The sequence below is a fragment of the Cydia amplana genome, chromosome 23 (genome assembly GCF_948474715.1).
Source record: "Cydia amplana chromosome 23, ilCydAmpl1.1, whole genome shotgun sequence".
Taxonomy (NCBI): Eukaryota; Metazoa; Arthropoda; class Insecta; order Lepidoptera; family Tortricidae; genus Cydia; species Cydia amplana.
This window is the reverse complement of record NC_086091.1, coordinates 7,843,910-7,851,644: the sequence shown is the minus strand read 5'-3', so window position 1 is coordinate 7,851,644 and position 7,735 is coordinate 7,843,910. Positions and strand designations below refer to the sequence as shown.

Here is a 7,735-nt window from a genome sequence, read left to right as displayed (position 1 = left end):
TATAATCATTTAACATTCTTATCCTTTTTTACGTCCTAACCTTGACTATTAAAACGACTAATTAATTTAAACAAAGCACTAACGAACTGGCCGGCAATTCAAACTTACCTACCTATATTGTGATATCAAAATGATATGTGTGCATTTCGCTCGTATCTATCCGTACATGTATTGGCGCGAGCGGTGACTGACATTTTAGATATCATTTTTATGTCAAAAACGTTCGAATTGGCCTTCCAGGCTGCAGTCAACCGAGTTCTATAAAGGAATAACTGATTTGATTCAATTAACTCTAGCGGGCTCTAGTTTAAGTCAATCAGAAATGGCTTTTTGTTCGTTTTGAAACAGAAATATGAAAGTATTGGATGGAACTGATTGCGATTTAAACTTTTAACCTTGCTGCTAACTCATTTACTTAGTTATTGATACTTATCTTCAGGGTTTTCAGAAAAAAGTTAACCATTTACTTTTTGCGTAAACCTAACAACTTTTCGGTTATTTCTACTCTCTTTTTTCTGTAAGTACTTACTTACCTAACAAAATATTTTGTTACAGTTTTTTTTATCTGCTATAGTTGACTGTACATGTTTTGTGATAGTCACGAGTAAAGTGTATCTTATCTTATATCTTATTAGGTATAGGATATTTCTAATTCTAGGATGTCTGGTTCTAGAATGTCAACAACAACAGTAGAATATCCGCAGCCATAATTTTCCATTGGTGAAACAGCCGTAGTGCTGAGCTTTTTACTCTATCGACATCGATAGTTTTAATTATAAAAATACTAATTATAAAAAAGAACACTATGTATTAAATTAATATAGCTGGTCACTTGCAAATCTTGTCAATAAAAAAAACGCGAAATTAAAATTTTCTATTCTTTTTCTACTGACAAGATCTGCTTGCCCAAGTATATATAAGCAATATACACTTTCAGTCCAGGTCTTATACAAAAAATAGTTAAGTTGGTAAAAGATTCTTTTTTTTAATGCATTGCCATATACCCCGAAAATTACTTTACTTTTTATCCTAGTAATAATATTAGTACTTAATTATTTAAATTTTGTTTTAATTCCGAGATATTAAGTTTATATAAATATTGTTTGCCTTATATGTATGTACATACATATCTATATATTACACCTTCTTCTTTCGAGGTGAGCAAGCAAAATAACCTACTAGGTATAGGAAAATTCGTAGGTATTAAGTATTTTGGATACAGGCAATTATTACAGGGAAGTTATACATAATATAACATTCCAATTATAAATGACAAAGGACTATTCTTACTTTTTTAAGGAATCATGGCTTAGATTATAAATAAAGTAAACAATTCAAAATGTATATTTAAATATAACAATATCGATAGGTATATAAAGTCTCAGCACTACACAAATCAACTAAATTGTGCAGCCGCCTTGTACGTCTTGGTCACCAAACAATGCCTGCTCCAGTTCACAACATACATTCAAACAACATACAACATATGTACATCTTTGCATCAATACAAGTTTTCCTACCAGTTTTATAATAAGTGATACAAACCGTAAATTACAGTAACAGTGGCAAAATTGCGGTTATTTTCATTCACTTATGAGCAATATAGCCCATATGTCTCACATGACTAAAATGAGATTGAGGGTCTGACCATTACTGCTCATTAAAGTGCGATCTATCAAACAGTGTGTCAGGAGTATAATGCAACATATGTGGGACGCTTCGCTGTGCGGTGCCTGAATTAATGCAAAACAAACTCAACATCAAGAGTGGAATTTATTGACGCTATAAAATGATGCTCTTTCAACTGTGTGAAGTTGACTATTTTCTGGACTATGTGAAGATTTCTGAAGACTGACTATTTAAATATAAATTTGTGAAACACCAGTTATCATCACACCTTGAAATACATCAAGTTTTGTGATCATTATTTAAATTCAATCTTTGGACTCTGTGAACAAAGACTTCGAAAAAGACTTTAAATACTTTTTTGGCCCTAAGATAATGTGTACATGTTTATTTCGCCCTGAACTGTGATGCGGAAATATAAATTTCGGTCTCGTAACTACGTATAGTTTTGTGATTATATTGATCATTGACACCCTTGGACCCAGTAAACAACTCCGACAAAGACTTGAAATAATTTTTTGGCCCTATAACGTGTGAATGTTAATTGTGACCCTGGATTAGTAGATTTTGATGCGGAAATAGAAATTTGTGGGTCTTAACTCCAGTTATCATCACATTTTTAGGGATTCTAGAGCAGAGTTATAAAACCGTCAAGTTTTTTGATCATTATCAATCAATCAAATTATTTCAGGCAAAAATACCCATACATGAAATACCAATATTATAGTAAACAGCTTTGAAAAAGACTTGAAAGAATTTTTTGGCCCTGTGATGTGTTAATTTGGCCCTCGATGGTGACGTGGAAATGTTAATGTGGTTTGTGTCGGCAGCGCTGCTGGTGTGCTCGGTGCAGGGCCTACAGCTGGACAGCCAGGCCTCCACACGAAGGCCGAGGGTCACCAAGTACAGCAGAACGACCGTCGCTCCGGGGGGCACAACTGTGAGTATTCTTACAAGCTTTTATTTAACTTGTAATGCATTTATGTACGGGTCAAATCTTGCAGTTAAATTTGACTCACTTTCCGGTTTTCGATTAAGCAGTTTTTAATTGGGGGACCTGTCGACACGGCTGGTCGACGCCTCGGGAGACCATAGGGCTGTCGCTTACCTCTCCCAGCGCATATCGCTGGCAATACAGAGAGGTAACGCAGCCAGCGTTATGGGCTCAATGCCGCAGGCGGACGTCTTAGAATAGTACACCAAACGAACACCAAAAATTGCCAATCGGGGGAAATAATAGATGTGTAAGCGAATTTTGGCATAGTTGTAGGTAAAGGTGTAGAAGGGGTGTTCTTTTTATAACTTCTTTTTATATTCATCTATTTTATTAGTATATTTTAGTTTTTATATAATACTTATTGTAAGTTTTAGTTTAATTTTTAAGTAGGTTTATTTTAATTTTAGGTTATTTTTTAAATATTTAATTCATAGTTAGTTTTAATGTTTTTTTTATATATACATAAATAAATATACAAGAATTGCTAGTTTTTAATTTTCATATATAATTATGTAAATTGGATAACAATGCAATATTACCTAATTATGACATGGAGCTGATCTGAAGATGGAGCTGGAAGGTAGCCATTTTTTTTACTGTATATCGTTGTACGATACACGTGCGAATAGGTAATTCGCAACTCGTGTCGATTTAACACCACTCGTTGCGAATTTCCTACTTTCCGCACTTGTATCGTAAATAACTATTAACCTCTTATCTGTGTATGATTGTATGAGGATCCTGACCGATTATTTTCGAGAACAATTTTTTCTGCTCTATACGCATATTATAGATTAGTAAGATTAGCGTAAGAATAATTTATACTGTAATATATGATTATGAAATAAATAAACTAAACTAAACATACGAAAAGTTACAGTTTTTGATTTTGACCCCAGGGTCAGGCTTTTTATTTTCCGCTTTTCGCTGGCCGGAATGGCCTTTGGCTCTCCCATTTCATATAAGGGAAAGTCCTCTGAAACTAAAGCTTTTGTTAGTAAATACTGTTGAACGTTGAGTTTAGCTTAAATTAGAAAGTGTCTCAATCACTTAACCACTATAACAGCGAGCAATCTCAACGAAATTTTCCAAGCGAGAAGAGCAAGCAATTTGTTTGTTTCAAAAGTTTCTCACTTTAACCCCCTTTATGTGGTACTTTAAGAATCATAATTACTTTACAAAGAGTACAAAATAAGTAATATTATTTCACGGGCGTTAAAGTGGATCCGATTTTATAATAGTACAAGCGGTTCTTATAAAATCTCAACCATTTACTGCGCACAAAAGAGCTGTTATCTTTTATAGCCTCTTTCACGCTCAATTTCCTTAACGATTTTAGTTAGGATATAAATACAAACAGAGGGTTAAAAGTTCCAGACCTTCATTGAAGGACACAAATGTTTTCACGCCTACTCACCTACTCAGTCTTTAGTGGTTTCAACAACCGTCTCCTTAACAACATTGACTCACGTGTTGGAACTTCCAAAAACCCTTTCAATAGGGAATATTACGCGAAACTCTGCGTAGGGGGCGCCACTCCCACAATAAGTCACAATCTAAGGGGCTACCGCAAACGAAAGAATCGAAATTTGGTTAACTAACTTTCAGGCAGAGGCAGTTAGCTAAGTTTCAATTTCGCGTTTCCCGGTAGGCCCTTTCTAAACAAACCGCCTTGATGTATCAATGTCATATTTGATTGTCTGTGAAAACTTGTCATAAAACAGTTTAAGGTACAGTATGTATAAGTTACTCTATGGTTTACTAAAGGCGCTAATGCTGCACTCTGGCGACAAAACATTACAGTAATACTCCCTATTCTAATTACTGTTTCTTAACTTACAGGATGCGGTGACAGAACGGAGTTTATCGACAGCTACATATCGCCTCCAGGGCAGCGGCGGGGAGACATGCATCCTGCTCACAGTAGACGCGCTTATAGACATCTTTTATCTTACCAAGCTGAACGAGCGAGCGGTAACTTACCTTCTTTTTCTCAAGAAAGTAGGCAATACGTCACCGCTGAGCTCGCTTCAGTTCAGTCCGACCACTAGTAGCTCCCTCTCGACAGACCGTGGCCAAGAATGTACAGGATGCCCGGAACCACGGCTCGCTGAAGATCGGAAAGCGTGGTGCGAGTTTGCGAAGGCCCTCTGCATCTCTGGCTTACCTTAGGGCCACCCCACATCTAGCGTCTTTCGAGCGTCGGCGTCTCGTCGGCGTCTACTACTCTATGGCCCTGCTCGACGCAACGTCGACGCAACTGCGCAGCGACGTCATTTTCCATAGCGCTGACCGACGCCGACACCCGAAAGACGCCAGATGTGGGGTGGCCCTTAGGATACTACAGCTACTACTTAGATTACAAGACCTTTTCTTGGCCTAATAATCTCCTTGCTATTTTCTTTAGACTACTTTGGACGAAGCAAATTATCGGCAACTTACACAACGCTGAATGAGAAAGCCAAGCTTTTTTTTAATTTTCTTATGTATTTCTACAATACAAAGCCATAAGCAAGTTAAGGATTGAGATAAAGTCATACATTTTTTTTTGGTTCTAACTATTAAGAACATTTGTGCAAAAAATCCAAGCCAAAATGCGTCGGGAGGTTTAATAATGGCCCAGAAATTAGAATCCAGTATCCTTAACTTTCAGAGACAGAAGCCTACGGTATTCTGTGCGTGTATGGTGCTCTTATATTTGCTTTTGTGGTTACAGGAAGCGAACACATTCGTGCCGAACAACGCGAATGTGGGGGGCGTGTGCAAGGAGGGGGACGCCGAGCAGCTCGTCATCTCCTTTAAAGACTTCACACTCGAATTCTCGTTCGCTAAGGTAACGTCCATCATCTTCCATTAATTAAAGCTATTAGCGAGCTAAGGGTTACTCTGTCAGATTGGCTTAGAAATAAGGAGATTTTAAAAAGATACTCGACTAAAGTCTTTTATCTAAAAGCAGTAATGTCAGTAATGGGCTTTCGTGTTAGTTCGTACCTTCTACCTACCTATAGCATGCCGTTGTGTTAGTTATAGGCCTATCGTTTATAGCCATGTGCAAGTTGCAGAACATTTTTAAATTTCCAAAAATTCTTATACAAGTTATTCCACTTTAAAAGTTCCCGTTCAGATTAGGGATTGTTACTCGATGTTCACAACAAGTTCGTTAACTGTTGACGACTATTCTTTTACATTTACGTCACTCATTGGCGTCTGTTTCAAGTTACATATAAATCGAGACTAACTGTAAGAAGGTTTGGCAATAAACGTGCAGAAAAAGTACCGATAACATTTCATGGGAAATTTGCAATTTTTGAAAGTTCTCTTTGGCACATTGTTAATCGTTCTCACGGAAGTTTTGTTATTAAAAAGCAGTAACATAAGTGTAAGGCCTGAGTGGACGCTCGAATTGGGCGTGCAGCGGGGCGGGGCGTGCGGCGCAAACGTATACTCCTGACCCCGACGCCACGCTGCACGCCCCGCCGAACGCTCCGCTTCGAGCGTCTACTCAGGCCTTATACTAATTTATATGACCTTTTCAGACACCAGGCGGTGAGCGCTGGAATTCCGGCAAAATCAAATTAAGCTACAACTCCAGCGCCAGGGTTTTAGAGCACGCTGCCAAGCAAGGACGTCGGGTCGTCCTGACAACCGACTCGCGAAATCTTCTCTTCCCTACTCCGGTCGGCAAATCGTTCTTCTGTCCTGAGGAGACGGTTATAGAACTTACGGAGGATGATACTAGGTAAGATTGAGATTTGGTTTTTTCAACAAACTCGCGAATTTTGCTGTTCCCTACTCCGGCCGGCAAATCGTTCTTCTGTCCTGAGGAGACCGTTAGAGCTCACGGAGGATGAGACTAGGTATTAAGTATCTAAACACTGACAGTAATGCGTTTTTTAAACAGTGGCAAGTAGTTATTTAAATCAATTAGCGAAATCTTCTGTTCCCTACTTTGGTCGGCAAATCGTTCTTCTGTCCTGAGGAGACGGTTATAGAACTTACGGAGGATGATACTAGGTAAGATTGAGATTTAGTTTTTTCAACCAACTCGCGAAATTTGCTGTTCCCTGCTCCGGTCGGCAAATCGTTCTTCTGTCCTGAGGAGACGGTTATAGAGCTCACGGAGGATGAGACTAGGTAATAAGCGTCTAAACACCGACAGTAATGCATTCAAACAGTGACAAGTAGTTCTTTCAAATAATTCGCGAAATCTTCTGTTTCCTACTCCGGTCAGCAAATCGTTCTTTTGCCAAATCAAATCTTGCAAGTTAAATTTGACTCACTTCCCGGCTTCTAATGAAGCTGAAAATTCGTATACGCATGTAAGTCGGGTGACAATGCAATATTATGGTACCATCGAGCTGATCTGATGATGGGGACAGGAGGTGGCCATAGGAACTCTGTGATGAAACAACGTAAACTAATTGTGTTAGGGGTTTTTAGAATTGTCTCGATGAGTATTAGTTGTCTGTCGTAAGAAAAGTAGTCAGCGATAAAATGAATTTTTTGGCAAAAACTTATAATATTTTTATTTTTCCAGCCCAGCCACCGCCGACAAAGCCAAGCTGTACCTCCGCCAGATGCGTCTTCAGGCCTTCATGTTCAAACATGACGGCGAGTTCGGTCCCCCCTGGCACTGTTCGGACTCAGCCCGAGCCCGGTCCGAGACCGCCCCCGTCGCCGTGGGCGCCGCGCTCGCGATAGCCACCGCTGGTACTCTGGTGTTACGCCATCTGGCGCTATTTGAAGGTGAAGAAGGTACAGTATGACACGATGGAGTGAAGGGGTTATGTGCGTTCTGGACGTTTCTGTTGCTGCTTTTTTTAGGGATGTGCCCGATATCGAAAATATCGATAGCAAAAATTTAAACAAGTTTAAAATTCTAATAAGGGTTTTTAATTGTAGTTTTTTTCATTAATTTACAGTAGGATTCAGATCTAATACCAAAAAGACCGAATAGGTACGTACATTTCACTCTTGCTGCTTTTGAGCGATAGAGATGGTAATAATTTTATTCCATCATAACCTAGGCAAATCTGTCAAGTAAACCTTTATTATTGGTGGATTTACATCTTTAGTTGTAAAGCAGCCTTATGATGACTTGCTTTTTATGTT

General features: G+C 38.6%; 1 pseudogene; it reads left to right on the top strand.

Moving 5' to 3' along the window:
• Positions 1-2,389: 2,389 nt before the first annotated feature.
• Positions 2,390-7,402, top strand: LOC134658714 (uncharacterized; annotated as a pseudogene).
• Positions 7,403-7,735: the final 333 nt, after the last annotated feature.